Genomic DNA, 26,772 nt, shown 5'->3' with positions numbered 1-26,772 from the left:
TTATAGGTAACTGTGATTGTTTGCTTCATTTGAATTATATATTTTTTTAAAAGGTTATGTATACTACTAAAAAAGATGAAACGTGATATGTTTATATTTTCTAAAAAGAAAATCTGTACAACTTTTCGTAAAAAAAATGCAAAAATGTTCCCAAATAAATATTCGACTCATCTTGACATTAGTTATTTTAGTAAAAATTATTTTTAATACGTAAATACCTGTAGTCTCATTCATAATTTACGATTAGATAAGAATGTTTTAAATGCTACTAACGCTGACAACTATAGTACTATGAGTGTCTCGTCTTTTTATAGATTTCAGCGAACGAATTTCAGTGTCCACCTAACGCAGTATCGTTCTGATAGGCGCGCGCACCACAGTAAGTTCATTATAAAAAAAAACATTTTTTATAAAAAAAAAAAATTATCTCATAAATTATCCTAATAAATATATTTAACAAAATGTTATTTCAAATTCATGTTAAGAATCACATTCAAAATCCAAACAATGATGTTCGAAATCGAAAATAGTAATAAATGTGTCTAAAAAGTGTGAGTGGCCAGTGTTCGAGTGAAAGTGATACTGTGACGGATAGTGGCGATTTTTCTGATAAGATATAGGAATATTCGTTCACAAATGCGACATTTCTATTTTAGGATCGTCCGAACCGGTATTTTATTTAAATTGGACGGTATCGGATTCCAATTATTCGTAATGAAATGGTCATGAAATTGTTTTCAATGTAAATTAGGGAAAAATAACGGGTGTAAGGAAAGAATGAGTTTTCTTAATTAGTTATTTTCGTCCGTGGTTTTACTGACCAATAACACATACTGTGAGCAAAAAGTTCTAATATAATATGTTATCTAAATTGGACTGCTATTTTGCTTACAAAGTTATATTGTGAGATATGCATTTTTCTCACAAGAAACCTTACAATTAATGTTTAAATAATTAAGCTCATACATACATACGTACTCACGACTTTATCCCATATGAGAAACACAGAGCCAACAGTCTCGAAAAGACATTAAGCATATCAGTTTTATAAATTCATTCATTAGGACTTTTAGAAATTCCTAATTGAGTGAAAACTCTGTCAAAATCTATTATAAAAACTGTGTCGTTAAAATTACACATTGAACAGCTGCTGACAATACAATGTAAACGGCCCAGTTTTTATTGCTCTGTTGACAACAGAAAAAAATAGCACACTTTCTACACTCAATGTTGGCAGATGTCAATGATATTAGTATTGGCTTTATTTTTTTAAAGGTATTTTACAAATGATTTCAAATTCGGAATTGGAATTCTGGGGACAAAAAATGGTTTTATAGTTTTTATTTTTTTAACACACGTTCAAAAATCAAAAAATAACAGAATTTCATTTCAGGATTCCAAAACAAGCAGTTTTGAAATTTTGAAATGTTTATACATATAAACTTATTTCAAGACTGTTGGCTTTGTCTACTGCTCAAGGAATGACGATGATGAGGACGTGACTGTATTTAAAATTCGGCCTGCCTTATATTGTCTTAAGATATTATATCTAATGGTTAATTAGTTAGTACTATTTTTCTCTAAAACTATACGAGTATACGTACATTGTTTTCAATTAACATGTTAATTTTCAGGTGCGGCGCCAGGGAAGTGAAAATTAAGTGCAGACGTAAAAAACAACAAGATTCTCTGGATTTTTTAACACCAGGTAAGCCTTCAAAAATATTTTTTCCTACTTATAATTATTTGAATCTCGATTATATCATTAAGTATAACAAGTACGTGACTTATTAGTCTTTCGAGGCTGTGTCTACACCGCAATGGATATAGACGTGATTGATATAAATGAATGAAAGTATAATTTCTTCTTCTTCCTCCTGGCTTTAGTCTCGGATTCGAATGGTCAAAGTTTCTTAAATGTGCAAGTTTCCTCACGACGTTTTCCTTCACCAATTTTATTAGAGCAAGATCCCAGAGCCGTAAGACACAACTTATTTTCTAAAGAATGGATCTTTCGATTCTCAGTAGTCTTTCATGTACTTTTAATACCTGCATGTTTGTGAGACTTGCCCGGTGACACCTGCGCAGGTACCAGGCGAGAAAGGTAACTAAAAATCACAGTTACTTAACTTAAATTTTTATGACTGATTTTTATATATATTTTATAGACTATTACTCTGAAGTCATATCAGAGAAGTCAGACGCTTTCCATGCGCCAGAACTTTTGTCAGACGCTTTAAAGGTCTATCAAAAAAAATTAACTTAATTTATTTTTAAATGTCTGACTTTTATATATGTTATTCAGATAACTATTACAAAGTTGTATTAAATCAGTCAGACAGTTTGTAATGACCAAACACCCCTTAAACACAAGAATTACTCAGCCTCGAGTATGAGCGCGATAGCACAATGCGCATGCGCGTCAGAGTAAAATCTCTAATATTTGAAAAGTACTTACTGTTTTCAATTTCATATTTTTGCATATCTATTCAAATACGATGAAATTTATAATTAAAATAATAATTAATCATTTTTAATATAATATAATATATTGCATATAAATAGGGGAAAATGAATTTTTTTGTAGCAATAGCCTGTCAAAAAGAATGATTTTTATTTTATTTAAAAAAATATATCTGTTATAATAATTTCAATAAAAAAAAATTAATTATGATTAATCAATTGAATAATTATTTTATTGTCTCTTTATGATCTTCATCATCAAAATAATCATTTGAATTTTCATCATTTATTAAATCTCTATACTGTCCACTCAAGTCATCGTCCTCATCATCAGTTAGATTGTCGTTGCTGGCAGAATTTTCCGTAAAAATAAAATCATAAACAATTAAAAAATAGTATAGTAATTGTAAACCTATAACATATTAATATAAGTGAAAGGCGACTAAGGGATAGGCTTACAAACTTGGGATTCTTTTTTAGGCGATGGGCGAGCAACCTATCACTATTTGAATCTCAATTCTATCATTAAGCCAAATAGCTGAACGTGGCCATTTAGTCTTTTCAAGACTGTTGGCTCTGTCTACCCCGCAAGGGATATAGACGTGACCATATGTATGTAGTCTACTTTAATTTCGACACTACCGCAACGGCTTCGATGGTCCAGTGATTAGCGCGTGAGACTGTGAAGTTGGCGGTCCGAGTTCGAGTCCCAACAATAACAAGATATATATTAATTTTTATTAAAAATGTTTTTTTTTGTGTTGTTTGAGTATTTATTAAAAAAACTGAAAATCAAAATACTACATATAATCATACGGTAAAAATATTTTGTCTGTACATTTAATATTTTGACTGAAACAAATAGAGATTTTTTTTTTACATTTTTTGTCTGTCTGTATGATTAAGATTCAACTCGAACTTTACGCGGACAACGTCGCGGGCAACAGCTATTATGCAATATATTATATTATTTTAAAAATGATTAATTATTATTTTAATTATAAATTTCATCGTATTTGAATAGATATGCAAAAATATGAAATTGAAAACAGTAAGTACTTTTCAAATATTAGATATTTTACTCTGACGCGCATGCGCATTGTGCTATCGCGCTCATACTCGAGGCTGAGTAATTCTTGTGTTTAAGGGGTGTTTGGTCATTACAAACTGTCTGACTGATTTAATACAACTTTGTAATAGTAATCTGAATAACATATATAAAAGTCAGACATTTAAAAATAAATTAAGTTAATTTTTTTTTGATAGAGCTTTAAAGCGTCTGACAAAAGTTCTGGCGCATGGAAAGCGTCTGACTTCTCTGATATGACTTCAGAGTAATAGTCTATAAAATATATATAAAAATCAGTCATAAAAATTTAAGTTAAGTAACTGTGATTTTTAGTTACCTTTCTCGCCTAGTACCTGCGCAGGTGTCACCGGGCAAGTCTCACAAACATGCAGGTATTAAAAATACATGAAAGACTACTGAGAATCGAAAGATCCATTCTTTAGAAAATAAGTTGTGTCTTACGGCTCTGGGATCTTGGACTATATGTGCATAGTCATTGTTACATACATACATACATATAATCACGTCTATATCCCTTGCGGGGTAGACAGAGCCAACAGTCCTGAGCGGACTGATAGGCCACGTTCAGCTATTTGGCTTTAAGATAGAATTGAGATTCGAAACAGTAGTATTAGTCATTGTTACATTGTTGAATTCGAATTAACTGGTCACTATTTCGATTGGACCACTGACGCTCAATTTTAATTTAAAAAATAAAATCTTAATCCAAATTTATTTTACTCCTATCATTGTAAAACCCAGTTTTACGATGGCCAGATGGCAGTTTAAATTCGTTGATAAATCTGAAAATATTTTTAGATGAAGTCTTTTACACTAAACTAGTGTTGCCGAACTATCGACAGTCGACCTCGACAATAATGGTAATATAGACTTATCGATAGATATTCCGGAGCAACACTATTGGTAGCTAAAAATACTATCAATAGTTGTATATTTAACAGATTATGAATAACACAAGCATTTCTTACTGTAATTGTCACTGTGTCAGGGAATATTGCCAATATAATAGATAGTACTGTACTGTATATATATACGTTCTATCTAAGGACGTCTATATCCCTTGCGGGGTAGACAGAGCCAACAGTCTCGATAAGACAAAAATGCCACGTTCAACTGTTTGGCTTAAGGATAGAATTGAGATACAAAAAGTGACAGGTTGCTAGCCATTGCCTACAGGAATCCCAAGTTTATAAGCCTATCCCTAGTCGCCTTTTACGGAAAGAAATGGAGTAGTCCTATTACTTTTTTCAATTGGTGCCGGGAACAATACGATAATATTATATAATTTTATTTTTTTAAAGTTTCAACACCTGTAATTTAGAATTAAATCAGTGAACCATTGTATCTTGGCATCAGTACCTTCCGTGTTCCACCTGTCATGTCGTGCGAATTGAGTTTATTTTAGACTACAGCAAAGGTTTCGGTGTAAAAATAGATTATTGATTCACTTTTGACACGACTGTGCAGAAATTGGAGTGTAATGGTTGTTGCAAATGCAATTTCTAAAAATCTGATTTATGAAAAGAGTTATTAAGACGCAAAAGCTTTAACGAAGGTAGTTTAGGTTATTTAGCATACTATTTAAATATTGCTTTTTTCTATTCATATCATATACTTTACTACTACCTATTATGAAAAAAGTACTAATGGAACCTTTTATTTTATACCAAAATGGTGGTTCTAGTAATTCTTTGGTAAATTGTAGATCCTGTCAATATCTGAATAATAATTGTATCATTAAGCCAAACAGCTAAACTTGACCTTTTGGGACTGTTGGCTCTGTCCAGCCCGCAAGTGATATAGTTGTGATATATCTTCTTCTTTTTTCTTTTATTGGTAGTTTTAGTTTGTAATCATTAAGTTCACTATTTACATACATTTAATCACGACTGTATCCCATGCGAGGTTGACAGAACCAACTGTCTTCAAAAGACTAACAGGCCACGTTCAGCTATTTGGCTTAATGATAGAATTAAGATCCATATAGTGACATGTTGCTAGCCCATCGCCTAAAAGAAGAATCCCAAGTTTATAAGCCTATATCTTAGTCGCCTTTACGTCATCCTTGGAAGAGAGATGCAAATTCATTACTTAGTTGATAATATTATAAATTGAGTAATTTCAAGATGTTATTATATTAGGTTAGGTATTTCTAATTCAACGACCTTAGTTATTGAAGCAGTATATTTTTGACTCCGCTAAAGGTTATCGTGTAAAAATACCCACATGATTGATTTACAAGCTAATTTTGGTGCGGGATAACATTAAGGCTGATATTTACTCCTAGTATTTTTGACCTTTGATATTTTTACACTTGTTCATTTCAATTATTTTTCTTTTTTTTTCTTCCTACGCAGATTGTAATAGTCAATAAATTAAATGAACTTAATATTCTTTATTAAGGACGCCTATCGTCCTATCTCTGAATTTCAATCCCATCAAAAAGAATAAACACGCGATATGATATGTACCTATTTCAATGCCGTGTGGTTCTCGGCTTTGGAATAGAATCATTCCAAATATTTCCAATGGATGTCGTAAAAGACGATCAAGGGAAATGCTAATTAACTTTTGATTCTTCTTGTAGGTGATGGGCTAGCAACCTGTCACCATTTGAATATCAATTCTCTCATTGGCAATACAGCTGAGTGTGGCCTTTCAGTCTTTTCAAGACTGTAGGCTCTGTCTACCCCGCAAACTATTCCCTACATAATTTTATTCCAATTATATTCTGATAATTATTAACCTTCATACAATTTAATTTAATTTCGCGTCTAACGTCATAAACTGAATATGCAATACTGTAAAATACACAATCATTATGTGTAACTGCATAATATTTTCAATGGTATGCATAAAATTTTATTACCACAATACGTCATAGTTTGTTTTGATTGTACAAAAATAAACGGAACATGGAAATACTTTTATATGTTTATATTTTTTATGGGTATAGATCAATACTAAGGGGTAGACAGAGCCAACAGTCTTGAAAAGGCTCACAGTGAAAACAGATAAAGCCAGTGAAAACTAAATTAATTAAATAATTTTTTTATAATATCCATAAAAAAAAGATGAAAAGAGAATCTACATACAAACATACATATGGTTACGTCTATATCCCTTGCGGGGAAGACAGAGCCTTGAAAAGACTGAATGGCCACGTTCAGCTATTTGGTTTAATGATAGAATTGAGATTCCAATTGTGACAGATTGCTAGTCCATCGCCTAAAAAGAATCCCAAGTTTGTAAGCCGATCCCTTAGTCGCCTTTTACGGCATCCATGGGAAAGAGATGGAGTGGTCCTATTCTTATTTATTCTTTTTTTGTATTGGTGCCGGGACCCACACGGCACTGCCGGGAACCACACGGCACACGGCAAAGAGAATCTAAATTGCCGTAAATCATAATACTAATTATGTATAGCTATTTAATATAATTCGGCGTAAAACTTAATTTCACATAGTCATTGTAACTAACCATTCATTATCGTAGGCACTCCTCATACGTACATACATACATACATACAACAAACGCACGTCTGTTATGGCGTAGAAGACGAACACTAATGGCTTTCGGAGAGACAGTTTAGGTCGCATTAAAATTCCTTACATAGCAAACCTTGTCACTTGTTAAGGGGCGATTCTGTTAACTTTAACTGTGTAGATAAAATGTTTAAGATATTTATTTAAATCCTACTACTATTATAAAGGCGAAAGTTTGTATGGATGTTTGTTACTCTTTCACGCAAAAACTACTGAACCGATTACCATGAAATTTGGTATGTAGGTAGCTGAAGACCCAGAATAACACATAGGCTACTTTTTATCCCAGAGTTCCCGCGGGATTGATAGGGTTTCCATGCGGACGAAGTCGCGGGCGGCCTCTAGTAATATTATAAATTCGAAAGTTTGTGAGTATGTCAGGATGTCAATATGGATGTTTGTTACTCTTTCACGCAAAATTTACTGACCCGATTACGATGAAATTTGGTATGTAGATAGCTGAAGACCCAGAATAACATATAGGCTACTTTTTATCTCAGAGTTCCTGCCGGATTGATTCCCCGCTCTAGTAAATAAATAAATATATACGGGACAAATTACACAGATTAAGTTAGCCTCGAAGTAATTTCGAAACTTGTGTTACGAGATACTAACTCAACGATACTATATTTTATAATAAATACTTATACATATAGTTAAACATCCAAAACCCAGGTCAATCTGAGACAGTTCTTTCCGCATCATACCCTGGCCGGTATTCGAACCCAGGACCTCCGGTGTCACAGACAATCGTACTACCGCTGCGCCACAGAGGCCGTAAAAATTTAACTTAATGCATGCACATATCACGCGTGTTTATCTCGAACGAGGCAGTTTAATTGGATGACGTTGCGATTCAAAAAAGACTATTTTTTTTTTCTATTCTCAAGTTTATTTTGAATCTAATTGTCACAATATACAATCGCCAGGGTGTTCGTTATTAAATACAAAACCATGAACATACATACATACGTCACGTCACGTCTTTATCACTTGCGGGGTAGACAGAGCCGACAGTCTTAAATAGACTAATAGGCCACGATCGGCTGCTTGGCATTAAGCCAAGAATATTTATAATAGATAGAATTGAGATTCAAATAGTGACAGGTTGCTAGCCTGTCACCTAAAGGAAGAATCACAACTTAATAAGCCTATCCCTTAGTCGCCTTTTACGACATTCATGGGAAAGAGATAGGGTGGTCCTATGCTTATTACACTAAATATTGCATAACTTAGAAAAGAGTATTGAATACCTAACCACGGTAGGAAATACTAACGAATAAACGGAGAATGCCATCCTGATACTAAAACATACTTTAAAGCTGTAATACACACAGGTATAAAAAAAAATCTGAAACTAAAAAGTTTCCCCACAAAATGGGAGTAACGGAATAGCTCCGCGCGGTTTTTAATAAGCGATGGAAACTCTTTTTTTTTTTTCAGGGAAAGCTTTTAAGGCTCTCCAGAGACTCGATTGATAGGCAGCGGAGCCGTGGTCTTTGTTTGTGTTAATTTATGATAATGGTTATTGTACTAAGCACGTATTGAGGTAGATTGTAAAAATAGACCAAGGACTTTTAGGATTCCGTATCTTAAAGGTAAAAACGGGACCCTATTATTAAGCCCTATTATTAGAGCCGTGTGGTTCTCAGCACCAGTACAAAAAAGAATGGGACCACTCCATCTCTTTCCCATAGATGTCGTTAAAGGCGACTAAGGGATATGCTAACAAACTTGGGATTTTTTTTAGGCGATGGGCTAGCAACCTGTCACTAGTTGAATCTCAATTCTCTCGTTAAGCCAAATAGCTGAACGTGGCCATTCAGTCTTTTCAAGACTGTTGGCATATGATCATATGTATGTATGTATATGTTATTCTGGGTCTTCAGCTACCTACATACCAAATTTAATCGTAATCGCTTCAGTAGTTTTTGCGTGAAAGAGTAACAAACATCCATACTGACATAGGTACTTACAAACTTTCGCATTTATAATATTAGTAGGATTTCAAAAGTATAAAATGTGAAATTCAAACAATGCAAGTACATAGAACAAAACAAGTCATATTTTATGCTCTCACAAATGTAAATCTTTGCAAAGTTCCCCATTCAACTGAACTTACCGCGTCGAAATACCTGTTTTGTGTACTACAGTTTTTGTTATCTTGAAAATGCGTTGGTTTTTACCCGACTTTGCAATAGATGATGTGACTTTTGTTTACAAGTAATTTGGTGTAAGTATTTAAAAAAAATCATATTACTACCTCTTAAATAACGACTTATGTGTTTGCAAGTATACTTCTTGCAATGAAAACAAATATATAACTATGATAAAAAAAAAGTCAATAAAATTTTCAATATAGGCCTCCTTCGTTCCCTTCCATTTTTGTAGAAATTTCCATTGGAGTGAAGATTGGTGCTAAAGCTTGCAAATTAAGTAAGTAGTTAAATAGCATGGAATATCAATCAACTTTTATTGTCGCGTAATAAAAGAGCATTTTAGACTTTGTTTCGTCGCCAACTCTAAAATTCTGGCTCTAGTGCTGAAACAATGCTTCGTTACGTGTGTAAGTACAACTTTAGGTGTCTTAAACCTTGACTACCACAGAGATAGATCTAGCTAGATACGTCAAGTGTTTAATTGCGATTTCGCTAATTTGCGGAGCAAACCTCCAGAGTGATTGACCAATGGACCTATTTTCTCTGTTTACCCCGATTTTTGCTCTTCCAGTAGGCGTTAGACTCAGTTGCATCCTGACCACTTTGCTGTGAAGCTCGATACGCGTTAGGCACTATGATCATTGATTGGGTTTCACATTATTACGAGACTCCACTTCTGACCTCAGAAATATTCAATAAATCAGCGGAATATTTAGATATCCTCACGATATTTTCTCTCGCCGTAAGAGCATGAATTGGTTATCAGTTGTGACAAGCTCAAAAGGAAATTCAACAAAGAGTCATTGTAGTTGGCGATAGGATACGAACATATGCGCGCTAATTAATTTGAATATAACCATATGACCACTATCTCTTTTACTATGGGTATGAGTTGTTAAATTAATCTTTCATTCATTCATTACTTAAAAAAAAATGTAATTCACTGTAACAACTTACACAGGCGTTATCTAGTGGGACATATGTCTGTGCTGACAGCTCTTTGAGTGGGCAATTAGCGGGCGTAGGAAATCCGCAGCACTTTCACACCTTTGCTCAACTCTTTAGTGCCTTTTTTACTTTCTTCAAAAAAGGTTCCGCTCCTTTTTTTAGTGCGTAGTTTTTTAAAGGCGTTTTTAGTTTTTTTTCCCTCAGTTTTTTGAAGATCCCTTTGGGCATTTTCTTTTAAAGATTTTGTTACTTAGTTTCACAACGTTTGAATTGTCTAAAAAAAGACTCTAATACCTAGTTATAAGATGTTTATTCTGTTAAATTAAATTTGAATTTTTTTATAAAGTAAAAATGGAAATACATAAGATTGTTAATGATTTTCTTTGCATTGTTTGTTAGCTAATAGTTGTGTCATGAAATATTGTGTTCTTAAACAGTTTCGCGTTATGCAAGTCTATAATTTAATTTGAAGCTAGCTTAATCTGTGTAATAAATCCTATATTATAATTATGCTTATAATATACAAGCGTGGTCTTAGATACTCTCGCTTCGAAAATATTGGGTTTTGTCTACCCTTATATATGTATATCCTGTATGTCTCAATGTAAATAAAAAGCTTCTGGGTACGACGAGGTAGGACGAGTATTTACTGATTTATATTTTGTTCTCACTTTTTTATATTTTTTAAGGAATGCGATTACCTGTAAATATTCTAAAGTGATTGAATTAGTTCAGTTGCTTACTTCATGACATTTGTATGAACGTTTTCAAAATTACAATTCTTTAAGGAATTTAAAATTAAATCTCGGATAACAAAAAAGCTTTTTTCTCTTACTTGTACTGCATTTTTTTTAAATATACGAATAAATAAATAAAAAAGTTACTTGCCAAATTGTCGGAAATTTCTAGAGACTGCAGTATTGTTGCCAGTTTTCAAAAGAAGTAATGAGCTTTAGCATTCGCCGCACGGCTTCGCTTGTTTCTTAGTGCTATACTTACAAACATACATACATATTGTCACGTCTATATCCCTTGCGGGGTAGACAGAGCCAACAGTCTTGAAAAAACTGAATGGCCACGTTCAGCTATTTGGCTTAATGATAGAATTGAGATACAAATAGTGACAGGTTGCTAACCCATCGGCTAAAAAAAGAATCCCAAGTTTGTAAGCCTATCCCTTAGTCGCCTTTTACGACATCCGTAGGAAAGAGATGGAGTGGTCCTATTCTTTTTTGTATTGGTGCCGGGAACCACACGGCAGATATATGTATGTATGTACCTAAATATATTTTTTTTAAACAAATACACTATAATTGCAGCTCGTATATGAAATTGAGAAGTTAACAGAACGAGAATGTAACAACATTTAGTGCTAACTGGATAATATGATTTGTGCGCTCGGATGCGAGTTGAGAACTTGGTGTTTCATTTGCCACGTTTCAGATCTCAGAGTTCATTGAACTTGATACATACATATAATCAATACATATAAACGTCTATATCCCTTGCGGGGTAGAGCGAGCCAACAGCCTGGAAAAGACTGATAGGCCACGCTCAGCTGTTTAAAAGCAAGTTTATAAGCCTATCCCTAAGTCTCCTTTTACGACATCCATGTGGAAGGAGATGAGTAGTCCTACGAGTATTCTAATTTTTCATTGGTGCCGGGAACCACACGAAACTTGAGATTGGCTCACTATTCTATCTACGAATTCATATTACAGACTTTCGAGTAAATCTCACTCTCTGTCTAATCAATGTAAAGTAAATAAATGCTTTATAGTTTAATAAAGAAGTGCATTACCAATATAAAACCGTAGGTACAGTACAAAGGCGGGCTTATCCCTAAGTGGGATCTGTTCCAGCTAGCCTGACATTTAGAGGATCGCATACAAAATTGAGGCAAGGGTTAACAACAGGTCAGTTACGAGGTATTATGCTTTAGATTTTATATATTAACTTGAGATTCAAATAGTGACAGGTTGCTAGCCTTAAAGAAGAATCACAAGTTCATAAGCCCATCCCTTAGTCGCCTTTGACAACATCCATAGGAAAGAGATGGAGTGGTCCTATTCTTTTACCTATTGGTGCCGGGAACCACACGGCACTCTTTATGAGAGGTGATAATTTTGTCGCTTTTTTGTAGATTGCGTTAAATTCGCTTCATATAGATAGATGTAGCAAAAATCATGGCGGTTTAAACTAGTCAATTAATAGTTATGTAAGAATGGTTCTTCCATTCAATGCTTGCCGTTTAATAGAAGCCTATTTTCAAATTAAATAAACATCATAATGACTAGCTAATTGAGTCAATTTGCAAACGCCATTGTCACATACTGTTGTCTTTGTAGTTATTGTTTCACTAATTAGTGGCAAGAGCACAGATCTTGGAATAATATTAGACTATAGAAGTGGTAAGTGCTTATAAACGTGTCATCGTAACTTATAGCAAAGTCACCGTAACGTTTTGTCTTATTAGTCAGCTGTCAATCTGTGCGGAAAACACGCCACATTATTTCTATAGTTTTAATAACATTATTTCTGGAATAAAACCACTTTATCTCTTTCCTATGGATGTCGTAAAAGGCGATAAAGTGAAGGCTTAAAAACTTGTAATCCTTCTTCTAAACGATGGGCTAGCAACCTGTTGAATATCAATTCTATCATTAAGCCAAACTTAATGTTGACTGTGTCTACCATTCAAGGGTTAAAGATGTGAATATATGTATTTTAAAATATTTCTGTTGACCTTCATCCTGGCTTTCAATAAGCCTGTAATTCAGGTTTTTACAAGAAACGACACATGGCTTATCTCCGTAATCTTATGAAGAGAACACTTGTAATTATTACCTAAAATTATAATGTCAAAGTGAGTTTGTGTGTTTGTTTGTTTATCATTTACGTCAAAACTACTTAACCTATCTTAATATAATTTTGTGTGGAACACGGAGAAGGACATAGGGTATTTAACGCGAATGAATCCGAGGGCGAAATTTTGTAATATCGGATTATCGTTAGACATTACGAGTATATTATCGAAATTCACAGGTTTCCTCACGATATTTTCCCTCGCCGTTTCACAAGTAACATCGGTTATCACCTAAACTTATCAATGAAAAATACGTCAGAAATAAGTCGTTGCTACAAAGCAAGGTTAGGCAATTCTATTGTCTTATGCTATTCCAATTTCTATGGCCAAGAGTAAATTAACTGATTCCATAGAAATATTATGCCTTTGATGGCTATAATATCAAACATCTACTGCATGATAATTATCCCATTTAGTTTCGATTCAGAATTTAATGGAATAATGTTGATATTAGGCATCGTGGCGTGGAATATAGTTAGTATTGTCTAAACTTTACATACGTATCTTGCGGGGAACACAGCTAATATAAAGCCAGTCTTGAAAGACTGATAGGCCACGTTCAGCTTTAAGGCTTAATGATAGAATTTAAATTCAAATAGTGACAGGTTGCTAGATCATCGCTAATAAGAAAAATCTTATGTTTATAAACCTATCCTTTAGTTGCATTTTACGTAATCCATGGAAAAATATAGAGTGGTCCTATTCCTTTTTATATTGGTACCGGGGACCACACGGTATAACTTGACGGTGAGAGAAAATATCTTGAGGAAACCCGCACATTTAGGAAACTGGATATTGTAAAAGTAAATTCTTAGACGTAGATTTGTATTCTACTTGTAAATAGTATACAAGATAGCATTTCATGACATTAAGACAATTAACATATAATTTAATCAACAACAGCTTTCAAAGGGTAAATGTAGAAGAAGCAGCGCAACAGACTGCACTGTAGCACTTTCACCGGACGTAAATTCACAAATATGATATTTAAATCTAAACCACAGACAAATGTATAAACCAATTTTTTATCCAAACCCATTCAAAAAAAGCATCCAGTCTCGTGGAAAATATTTCAAATTTCCATGAAATTCGAGATTCAATAGAAACAAAAAAAAAATTGAATTATTCAAATAATATTCTCACTCAATATTGGACTTTCCCAAATCACCGGTCACTATGTGCGCTCATCAGTTGGGAAACGCAATGGTGCGTACCATTTTGAACAGACAGTGAGTGAATTTTATAAGGATAATAAGATAAGCCCTTTTGCACATCCCCACTCTGTTTTATCTCATTTAGTTACCCGGGTATCAAAGGCAGTGTTAAGGTTTTATTTGCAAGCCTATTTTGCGTTCACAGAAAAATAAAGTGAGAAATAGTATTGATATTTTTAAAGCTTTTGGAGAGACGGTTTACGTCATAACATACAATACACAAGTAATAAGTACCGGTTCAAGTCCTACCTCGGCCTGTACCATTGACTCTTATCTGAGTCATGTACATTAGTTTGAGTGCTAACCGAGCGAGCGGCGAGGGAAAGGATTGTGATAAACCTTTACATTCAGGCAACTGAATGTGTAAAATTGATCCAATATGGCTTCGCCTGAAAAGGTTGTACAGGTAAATTGGGAATTGGTTCGTGAAAAACTGACTGACTTACCAAATCTTAAAGCGAATCGATATACGTGGACACCATTTTACTCTCTAAAATGGTGAGGAAGTAATCGGGTCATCATCAAGGTGATAATACTTAGAACTAACTAACTAACTACGTCCCATATTCATGTACATTTTTTTGATACAAACAGTCATAAGAAACAAATAAATACAATAATACAGTTTTAAAAAGATAGACTAAACAGTATCGAGCAATTATACAAATACCAATTATCTTTATTGCCCATAAAAATACATATGTAGTAGAAACATACATTATGAATATGTTGAGCAAAGGCGGACTTATCGCTAAGCAATCTCTTCCAGCCAACCTTTGGGTAGTGAAAGGTAAAATCCTGGAACCGGGTGGGCAGCATACCTAACAGATGTAACTTATTTTAAATATAAATAAATATATACGGGACAAATTACACAGATTAAGTTAGCCTCGAAGTATGTTTGAGACTTGTGTTACGAGATACTAACTCAACGATACTAAATTTTATAATAAATACTTATGTAGATAAACATCCAAGACCCAGGCCAATCAGAAAAAGTTCGTTTCTCATCATGCCCTGGCCGGGATTCGAACCCGGGACCTCCGGTGACACAGACAAGCGCACTACCGCTGCGCCACAGAGGCCGTCATAAACAACTGATACCGAATATAGAGTTAAAAACTTTATTTCAAGTATCGGAAAAGTTATTAATATAACAATGCAATCTTTTCTCCAAATTTATATCGTTTGGAGTCAAGATTACTAGACTCTTCTATTGCTTTGTAGGGTTGACACAAATTGGATTTATTTTTTATATGTGTGGTGGTTAAGTGCATATTTTTTTCAAATTAATTATTTTGTCCTAATTTTCTTTGACATAAAGTATTTTGGCATAATAGGTCTAAGGCGTAACTAATTTTGGGCATAATTCACTTTTAGGCTAGCTATTATTTAAATAGATTTGCGTAAATCGTTATGACGATGAAAGTTATGTTTAAAAATCGTTATGCCATAAAACATGTAACATTACATTAAGGCTCATTTTTTATATGCTTCTCCATTGATTTATATTTCATAAATCACGCCTTTCTCTTAGAGGGGTAGGCAGCCCATATCTTCCTACTCATCACGATCCCTTCATTCTTTTTAAACAAGCCCGTCAGGATCGTGTACTCGTGACTGGATTTTTACCCGGAATAAATTCATTGGGATACATCCGTCTGGGCTTCCCCTACTACCCCGCTTCTCTGCCTCTGTCTACCCTGATAACTTGGGGATTTTTAAGGCAAGCGTGAATAGACATTATTTGAGCATGCGTGCACCACTCATCTTGCTTACCACCAGAGTGAAAAACGCACTCAAATGTTTCATTAAAAAGAAAATTGTCTTATTAATCTATGTACAATTATACAACAATAGCTGTTGCCCGCACCTTCGTCCGCGTAAGTTTTGAATTTGCAAGCAATTGGTGAAAGTTTTAAGTAAATCGGTTCAGTACTTTCGGAGATAAGCGTGATTATACATACAGACAGACAGACAAAAATTTAAAAAAAAAAAATTCTTTCTGTTATTCATTCTAAGTGTTTCTCTATCCATTTCAGTCAAAAATACTAAATGAACAGACAAAATATTTTTACTGTTTTATTATATGTATAAATAATCCTTTACAACAATTATTCGATTGGATTTGTTCTTTTATAGAGCAAATAAGAAGATTCGCGTCAGTAGTCCACATTCAGGTCTCACTAATATTTTAGTCTCAAAGTCTTATCAACTGTCACAGTATTTCCTTTTTCTTTGAAATTCAATTTTGTTTACGGCCTGAACTTTGGACTTTCAGAGTGCGATCTTCCATTAGCAAGCTAAAAAAATCAAGTGAACCAGCCCTATAAGTAAACATTTACAATTTTCCTTATGAAATACTCGGGTCTTTTAACGAGAATTTATAGAGGGACTTCGCGCAAGTAAGAGAAGTTTCAATACCGTCGAAATCGCGAATATTTTGATGCAATCTCGTTCAATTTCTACTTTCCATCGAGTTTTCCTTAGTATATTCCTGATAATTTACCTACGAATTTCTTTGAGATTATTTCACACCAAAATTTTTGCTAGGTTGCTTTGTTACATATATTTTTTTTAATTTTTTGAAGCTAGTAATTCTTTTGTTTTAAAGATAATCTGAGTTAATTTAGATAAAAGAAGGAAATGTTATTCAGTAATACTGAGATTCATCATTTCCTTCATTTGTTCTTCGCTTTCAGACCGTTTTTTAAGTTATTTCTATATTATTATAATATAAAAATTATAGCTTTTATCCGCAGCTTCGTCGAAATTAACATCACCTTAAAAAAGCAATTAAACGTCACCTGCAAAAAGCGATGAATTTAGCGCCACCTACAAAAGAGTAAAGATTTTTCACAAATCCACAAGATCTTTGGTTTTTACCGGGATGAAAAGAACACTATATTCTTCTCCAGACACGTTGCATTTAAAAGAAATTAAAAATATATGATTTTTCAACAAACAAATAAACTTACTTTTGCATTTATAATAGGTACATATATAAGTCGGGATTACGACAAGTGCTTACCACCACTCTCTGATTCTCTCTGATTCTTCTTCCTCCTGGCTGCTATACCGGTTGCTTTCTCGCCACTCTGGAGAAGAGTCCGGGTTATCCCTTTGACCATGGATCCTGAATTGGGTGAGTCAGGTTTTCATACAAAGCGACTCCCGTCTTGACCTCCACAACCTTCGCAAGGGAACCTAATCCGTGTTGGATTGAGCATGGTTACCAACCCCAGTTGCCTGAATGTGCAGGTATTTTCACAATGTTTTTCCCTGAACGTAAGAGCATCGGTTAATACTTATTGGATTGAGCATGGTTACCAACCCCAGTTGCCTGAATGTGCAGGTATTTTCACAATGTTTTTCCCTGAACGTAAGAGCATCGGTTAATACTTATTGGATTGAGCATGGTTACCAACCCCAGTTGCCTGAATGTGCAGGTATTTTCACGATGTTTTTCCCTGAATGTAAGAGCATCCGGTTAATATTCAAACTAATGTAAATTCTAAAATAGTCATCGGTACATGGCCGAGGTGGGATTCGAACATGTGCCCTTTTTGCGCCACACGCATTTTAACCGGGCTCCTTACCGGTTCGACCACCGACGCTTATTTGATACCGACAAAAATCAAAATATAATCATGGAAACATTGAATGAGAGGTGCAAATCTCTAATATCATTTCAATAATGTCGTATGCATTTATGTTGGTACCTAGTTTTTGGAGTGCAGCCAACTCGATCTGCGGCTTGCATCATGGAATCTGAATTCATTTTACAACTTCCCCGAGAATAATATGGGATTTTGTCGTTTGAATATCGCGTGGAAATTGAAAAGGGATCCCGCCGTGGATTTATTGATATCCTATTTTCATTTATAATTTTTAATCCTACATAAGTACATACATACTTATAATCACGTCTATATTCCCTGCCGGGGTAGACAGAGCCAACTGTCTTGAAAAAACTAGTATTATTATACCGGCACCAATAAAAAAAAGAATAGGACCAATAGGACACACGTCTCATTTCCATGGATGTAGAAAAGGCGACTAAGGTATAGGCTTATAAACTTGGGATTTTTCTTTTGGGCGATGGGCTAGCAACCTGTCACTATTTGAATCTCAATTCTATCATTAAGCCAAACTGCTGATCGTGGCCTATCAGTCTTCAAGACTGCCTGCTCTGTCTCCCCCGCAAGGGTTATAGACGTGATTATATGTAAGTATGTTTAATATGTTTTATTGTGATCTCCCGATAGGGGAAATAAAATTTTGGCCGAAATGGTTTTGGGACCAAAATTGAGCGTAATAGTTAAATCGATTGAGGTCTCCGTATCGCTAATAGCAATTTTACAATCATTGATAAAAATGTACGTGACTTTTGTGGGCCGTAACTGTAATAATGTTAAAGTTTTTATAGGTTTTGTTACTGATTTCAGTTTTATAGGCGATAAAATTGGTAGAATTGAGTCACTTACCATGTTATAACGTCGTACATGCGAAAGAGACTTTACGTTACTTTTTATACAAACTTTCTTTTCTATCTTATTTCTTCGTAACATACATACATATTGTCACGTCTACATCCCTTGGGGGGAGATAGAGCCAACAGACTTGAAAAGACTCATAGGCCACGCTCAGCTGTTTGGCTCAATGAAATAATAATTCAAAAAGTGACTTATTGCTAGCCTAAGAGAAAAATTCCAAGTTTACAAGCCTATCCTCAAATCGCCATCTTTTTTTAATAACCCAAGATTGGTTAGACAAAAAAACTTGCTCATACAGGCTTCTGAAAAAAACTTTTCTTAGGCGTAATTTTTTAGTTATGAGTTGCAAAATATAAGTTCCTTAATTTGTACTGAATTCTGTTTCACAACAATTAATTAACTTTTTGTATTAAGATGTAGTAGAATAGATTTATTTTTATATATCAAAATGGAATATAAGTATGTTTGTGGCTTTCAATCTTCATAGCTTGACGACCTGCCCATACGGTTTTTGATAGTAAACAAAAACAAAAAATAAAATAGGTTTTCGTCCTAAATCGTTTCATATTCAAAAATAGTTATATCCAAGCAATTTTCTTCCTTCACTTAGTCTTTATTATCAGTCAATATAAAGATGACCCCGACGGCTTAATATTTCAACCCCACATCGTTGAGTTTTAGTGCCACGAGATCACATGCGACGGTTTGCCGGTTTTCTATGGGCGAATAGAGTTAGCAACGAATAGACAAGGATAATAGTATCCTAACCTAACATATATACCTATACATTTTTATAGAAAAACTAGCTGTCCCGGCAAACTTTTCTTGTCATATAAATAATTTCTAGTTAAAAAAAAATGTTAAGGGTGGACAACCCTTAACACTTAGGGGTATGAAAAATAGATGTTAGCCGATTCTCAGACCTACTAAATATGCATGCAAAATTTGGTTGAAATCGATAAAGCCGTTTCGGAGGAGTACGGAGACAAACATTGTGACACGAGAATTATATATACATACATATAAGATGTATGCCCTATTTGACGGCCTCTATGGCGCAGCGGTAGTACGCTTGTCTGTGACACCGGAGGTCCCGGGTTCGAATCCCGGCCAGGGCATGATGAAAAACTTTTTCGGATTGGCCTGGGTCTTGGATGTTTATCTATGTATATAATTATTTATTATAAATATAGTATCGTTGAGTTAGTATCTCGTGACACAAGTCTCACACTTCATTCGTGGCTAACTCAATCTATGTAATTTGTCCCGTATATATTTATTTATTATTTACGTATGAAATTTTGTTGAGAGAGGACAGTTTTCTTTGTTTCTGTCTACTGGGGCAAATCCTTGTTCCAGCTTCACCCCTCTAAAGAGGAGCCCAGTAGCATGACACGCGCGACGCCGTTTTTATCGCGCGGAAAACGTCGCTTTTAATTATGACTTGAAACGGGACAGTGATAGTTTTTGTGTGCATCTCTTTATTAAGATTCTGGATTCAGCTCAGGTTTTTACATGAAGCGACTCCCACCTGTCTCCGCAAAATTTAGAATAGAATAGAATAGATTTATTTTCAAATTGGCTACAAGGAATCACAATATTGACGTCACATCACTTAAATCTTATTAAAACTACTACCGCTTCCAAAGCGAATTTTTAAGGCAGCCTAACCCATATTGGATCATTGTCACAACTGTACTAGACTAATGTGCCCATGCCCTTAGTCGCCTTTTACAACATCCATGGAAAATAGAGAGTGGATCTATTTAAAAAAATATGTTTTAATTTTTACTTCTACAGATCATTATATCGTTCGGTCCTAACAGAGTAACATAGTATTAAAGTTCGCGATATATTTACCGCAAAACGGACAGACATAAACACTGTCAAAACAAGTTACTATTGTGATCATTGGGTAAAAATAAAACCCGTTTAAGTACCAACCGCGATGTTTAACGTAGTAAAACTACGTTTTTATTGCTGGGTCAACATTTTGAGTAATTTTATTGCACTTTAGTGCCCTACTATTTTAAATGAGAATATATATACTTACATACATACAAACACGCCTTTATAGGGATATATGCGGGGTAGACAGAGTAAACAGTCTTGAAAAGACTGACAGGCCGCGTTCAGCTGTTTGGCTTATTGATAGAATTCAGATTCAAATAGTGACAGGTTGCTAGGCATCGCTTGAAAAAAGAATCCCAAGTTTAATAAGCCTATCCTTTAGTCGCCTTTTATGACATCCATGGGAACGAGATGGAGTGGTCCTATTAATATTATTAGTGTTGAATATTTAGAATTGAAACGAATAATTTTCTTGTAACTTCGCGTTGGTATGACGTTTAATTGTGACGTATAAATTTCTGTCACAATTAAGATCATTAAATTTGAAAGGGTAGTTATTACTTTGATAATAAACAATAAAAAGTAACTATTCTGTTCACAACACTAATGTCTTTATCCCAACAACTACCTGCGCCCGTGACTCCATCCCCGAGGAATAATTATTTTGGGCATTATTGAAGCCCAATCAAGGATGAATAATTTTCCTCTTTTTTTTCACATATTCCATTATTTCTTTGCTCCTTATAGTTGCAGCGTGATGTAATACAACCTAAAGCCTTTCTCGATAAATGGTCTATTCAACGCGAAAATAATTTTTCATTTCGAACCAGTAATTCCTGAGATTAGCGCGTTCAAACAAACAAACTCTTCAGCTTTATAGTATTAGTATAAATGTTATAAATGGGAAAGTTAGTTTATTTGTCTGTTTGTAGACTCTACAGGCGTTATCTTCTGACCCAATATTCTTGAAATTTTACGAATGTATAAGGAAGTATCTGGAAAAGGACATGGGCTACTTTTCATCCCTGTAAAAACTATGGTTCTCTTGGGATTTGCGAAAAACTCGTATGTTTTTGTAGATGGCGCTAAAAAGGCTGCGGTTAAAAGCTGGAATTGTAAATTTAACACTTCGCTAGTTGGCTTGGATGGCTTAATAATGGAATTAAGTTTCCTAATATGGTAGGTTGCTAGCCCATCATTCTTAAGAACGTAAAAATCATAACTAACTTACCGAACAGAAAAAATCTTAGCACTGGAACACCGCCTTATAAATTACTTTTCCTCATTTACCGACCTTCCACCCACCCCACCCGTTAAGTTTTCATATGCTATTATTTCTTTTATCATCAGAAAGGGAGGGTGAGAAAAATGAGCGAATGTTAAATTTCACCGCTTACAATTTATCCCGAAATGTGTTTCCCGTAGTTTTTTTTCCTTGAGATATATATATATATATGTTTCTGGGAAATTTTTCTATTGTTTTACTAGTCGAAGTGAGGATTGGAAAACAAACTTTATTATGTTGCTTTAAGATGTAGGCTAAAATAAATTTCTCAGTTAGCTATGATGAAGAAATGTTAACTATAAAATAATAGTAATAACAGTAATATATATGTATTTGTTTGGGGGAACTTATAATTTTATTTGGACAGACAGCGGAGGCTACCCTGTACTAAAGTATGGTCCTGTTTCATTTTGTAATTTATTTATCTTTATTAAAGTGTAGCGGGAGCGATTATTCTTCTCGACCGCCACCAAAAGGAAGACCTTCCGCCAGGCTAGGTATTATGCCTAGAGAACCGCGGCTCCGAAGTTATTGTGTCGGAGTTTGTATAAATACTCTAATCTGAGAAATCTTTGCTTGCGCGATTTAGACTATTCGCTGTTTTTGTGACTTGTGACGTGGAGAAATCGCCACAAAGGAAACAAGCAGTTAGGTATATGGTTGTTTATTAATATAATCTTATACTTTGATGCATAAACCTTTTACCATTTTAGCTACGGAACACCAAAAAGGATTTCTTATTTCAAACCATTAAACATCTTTTCTCAACGGATAATCCGGTTAGAGAAACAAAAGTGATACTCCAGCAAAAGTCGAGTAAAGTCCGGTTAAGTTTAAATATAGTTAGCGAATCGTGAATTGTTACATTGATTAGATTCGCCGACGTCTGCGCTCTGTGCTTTCTTTGAGAAAACCCCCAGTATCGGCAACGTTGGCCTTTGATCTCATTAAAATGGATCTGTGCAAGGTGGGACGGCGGGTCGTGGATTCAAATTTGGTGAAATTTCATTAAGTTTATTGCTTGTTGCAAACTTAAAAATGCTTTTGTGAAATCACGCCTCTTTCTAAATTGTTAATAATAATGTCACTTTACTTTGTATTTACATGTTTTTATTTAATTGATGATGGAATTGAGATTCGAATAGTGACAGGTTGCTAGCACATCGCCTAAAAGAAGAATCCCAAATTTATAAGCCTATCCCTTAGTCGCCTTTTACGACATCCATGGGAAAGAGATGGAGTGGTCCTATTCTATTTTTTATTATTGCCAGGAACCACACGGTTCATTTAAACTCGCATAAAATAAAGACGAAATTCACAAGATCGTATAGAAAGCGGACGGAACAAATGCCGTAGAAGCAACACTCACTCCCAGATAAACAGCTTCTTGCAATAATTCTCGCTATCCGCTAGATTTACTTCAGACAGATTGTTCCTTTTTATTTTCTGTGCCATTTCTACGGCACATTACTGGGAACCTTCGGATGCATTCGCTATGAAATGGTTTTATCACGTCTCATTGGATTGTGAATTTTATAGATTGATTTGTTGGTGTTTGTTACGAGTTTTGTTTAGAAAATTTTAAAACTTTTTAGTGTGAAAATCTGGATATTTATTGATAGGAAAATTTAATTACAATTTTTTTCGGATGCGGTCGGAGTTGTCCACTTTGTGATAAGGAAGTGAAGTGCGATTTTAGCATTTTTTATATCTATATTTCTAAGTTGAATTTCTAATATTTTAATACCTTTTCACTATTTTAAAATCCATTAGCTTTAGTTTTATATTTATACCTTTGCGATTTGTCTTTTTTTTTTTGTAATTGTAAGTTGAAATTCCATAATTATTTTTTTTCACCACGAAATAATTGACCACCTTTTTTGTATTCGAAAACGTATCGTGTGATTAGCGTGAATGTAATCAACCGGTATTGTTAGCGGGTAACAGGATGTTCACCAAAGTCACTAATTTCAGAACCGCCTTGCGTTGGGGACTATTTTGATAATAAAAAACTTATTTTTTTTTAAGTTACATTTTTGGCAAGCTGCTACGACATATTATTCCCTGTCCGCATTGCTATTCCCCGATGCCTTAGACATTTTCATGGCATCATTTAATATATCGTTCACCTTAAAGTTGGTGTTTACCATTAGGCAGATTGGGAATAAATTCATTCGAGTTTCGTATATAAAAAATAATTTACCGGGTATATTCACTAAACGTACTATAACTCTTATACTTGAGCGGGTGTGTTGATAAATTTTCTTATTCACTTCATAATGAAATTAATCCAATTTAACTTCAAACTTTTTGTAGCCGACAAAAACACAGTAAGGTATTGCCTATAGCATAGAATGAGACTAGGAATTAGATAATTCCTACAGTCTCTTTCATAATTTTATAGTCCTCCGTTAGTAAAAAAATAAGCATCAAACACACGATTTTAAATATCTTAAAATGTAGTCGAGAAATTTTCCGAACGTTCTAAACGTACGAGTGCGAGATAGACCACGCATATAATTCTATTCACGTAGGCGCTGGCTTCGGATAACTAAGTTTATGTGAGGTTTTACGCGATAATGCCAAGCGCCTGTTTTGCATACACTATTAGAAATTGTTCTCATTTCTGTTTTAGGCTGAAGCAGAGCTATATACATGCACACATATAATCATATACATATATACTAGTCTATAGACATACTACTCTCAAAGAGTGATAGGTTGCTAACCCATCGCCTGAAAGAAGAATCCCAAGTTTATTCGCCCACTCCTTAGTTGCTTTTTACGACAAAATAAGAATGTATGTACCTACATTCTATAAATATGCGAGGGAAGTTTTACTTTTCAATACAATGTAAAACAATATCGTTACCAAATACATTAGTTTGAATACCAACCGATCCTCTTAGGATCCTCCTCGGTAAGGGAAAACATTTTGAGGAAACCTGCACATTAAAGTAACTGGATGTTACTTTAATGTGCAGGTTTCCAACAAAGGCAGCGGAGGTCAGATGAGTGTCGATTCGTGTAAAAACTTGACTCATGGTCAAAGGCATACCCTGAGCTCCTCTCCAGATAAAGATGGAACTAAGACTAAAGTTGGGAGGAAGAAGAATATCGTTATTTAAAAACTGACTGACAAAAAAAGCATACACCCACAACTAACGGACACAGAAAACTGAAATTTGGCGTGATTTTTTATGCATACATACACACATATGGTCACGTCTATATCCCTTGCGGGGTAGACAGGGCCAACAGGCTTGAAAAGACTGAATGGCCACGATCAGCTATTTGGCTTAATGATAGAATTGAGATTCAAATAGTGATAAGTTGCTAGCCCATCGCCGAAACAAAAGAATCCCGGGTTTGTAAGCCTATCACTTAGTCGCCTTTTACGACATCCATGGGGAAGAGTAGGAGTGGTCCTATTATTTTTTGTATTGGTGCCAGGAACCACACGGTATCGGTACGAATTTTTATGAATTGTGAAAAACTGGGACAAAAACACCAGGATTATTATGACGATTATTTAAAGGAATATCCTCACATCTCAAGGGATGGGAATCCAAAGTTATAAAGGGTTAAGAATACGTCAGTCACTTTGACAAAGGTACTCGTAATATAAAAATTTCAAGTAAAAAATGTTTTAACGAGTTTTTCGACTTATTTTTAGTACAGTGTACTTTTGCCTCATAATTTGTAAAAAATATTTATTGATTCGAAAATACAAATACTATCAATTAATGACGAGTAACTCGCAGATTACGTTTTTTAACCATACACTTTTAAGTTGAGTGGGTACTCTAAAACTTGTATAGATTTCTGGGAGTTTGAACGAAGAGATTGATGCAAATGGATGAATTAAAAGAAGTATCTTGGCCATGCCAATGCCTGCCTGCTCTGCCTTTCCCTTCAAGAAAGAGGTGTTTTATGCACCTAAGTGATAGGATTTTGCAAATATAAACCGATTAAATAAATTAAATTAAACAAAGAAACGTAAGATATTTAATTATTTCACTGTGTCACTGGTGAATTATAGTTAAAGTAGCTGCTACCTGCAGCTTCGTCCGCGTGAATTTTTCGCCATCATGCAAAAAGTACCCGTAAGGAAAAGAGACGTGACTTTATGTATGACATTGTTACCTTATTCTATATCTTTAAGAAACACTTAAAGAGATCACGGATTTTCGTACATATAAAAATATAAACTTAATATTAAGTATAAACTTTAAGTCATAAACCCTTAATACTTAATACATATATACGATTATATAATATGTTTTATAAAGAAATAAATCTTTCCAAAAATAGAACGATAAATTCATCCATCCACACCTCTGGTCATTTTTCATATGGCCCTAAACAGTGGAAATCTGACCGGGCGCAATCTCCTACGCTATTTGTCTTTTCCATATTATTTCCCTGGAGGGGCGGACTTTTTGTTCAGATTTCCTGATAAGTCTCCAGCGATGATATGGTGGTGATGTGCGGATCATTAGATTTTGCGCGAGAAAAAATATTATCTTTATTAATGTGGTATTTCCTTTTCGGAGGAAATGAATCAATTAGAGTTATGAATGTACTTGAGATTCTTATATAGATTACAGATCAAAAATGACGAATTACAACGACAGACACTTATTTTTAAATAGAAAAAAAAAGTAGATTTATTTCCATAAAAGGATTCAAGGTATCACTTATTTGACGTCACATCATTTAAATCTAATTATGACTACTATCGCTTCCAAAGCGCACGTGCAGAAGAAGCGGCGGAACAAACTACACTGCAGCATTTTCACCGGACATCAATTTACAAAATCTGAAATTTTAAGTGAAATTTCTTAAAGTACCC

General features: G+C 34.4%; 1 protein-coding gene across 2 annotated transcripts in view; it reads left to right on the top strand.

Annotated features, from left to right (window-relative positions):
* The first annotated feature begins 340 nt into the window (after positions 1-340).
* The window catches only part of LOC106132887 (RING finger protein nhl-1), a 70,018-nt gene continuing 43,586 nt past the window's right edge, over positions 341-26,772 (top strand). The window contains exons 1-2 of one of the 2 annotated variants that reach the window (XM_013332449.2): positions 341-379; positions 1,635-1,708. The gene's annotated coding sequence lies outside the window, so the exon portion shown is untranslated. The remainder of the gene's footprint in view (positions 380-1,634; positions 1,709-26,772) is intronic. The other variant, XM_060947307.1, reaches the window with a different exon arrangement.

This window comes from Amyelois transitella, chromosome 13 (genome assembly GCF_032362555.1).
Source record: "Amyelois transitella isolate CPQ chromosome 13, ilAmyTran1.1, whole genome shotgun sequence".
In the NCBI taxonomy this organism is placed as follows: Eukaryota; Metazoa; Arthropoda; class Insecta; order Lepidoptera; family Pyralidae; genus Amyelois; species Amyelois transitella.
The sequence above is the reverse complement of the archived record's forward strand: the minus strand, read 5'-3'. Positions and strand labels throughout refer to the sequence as shown.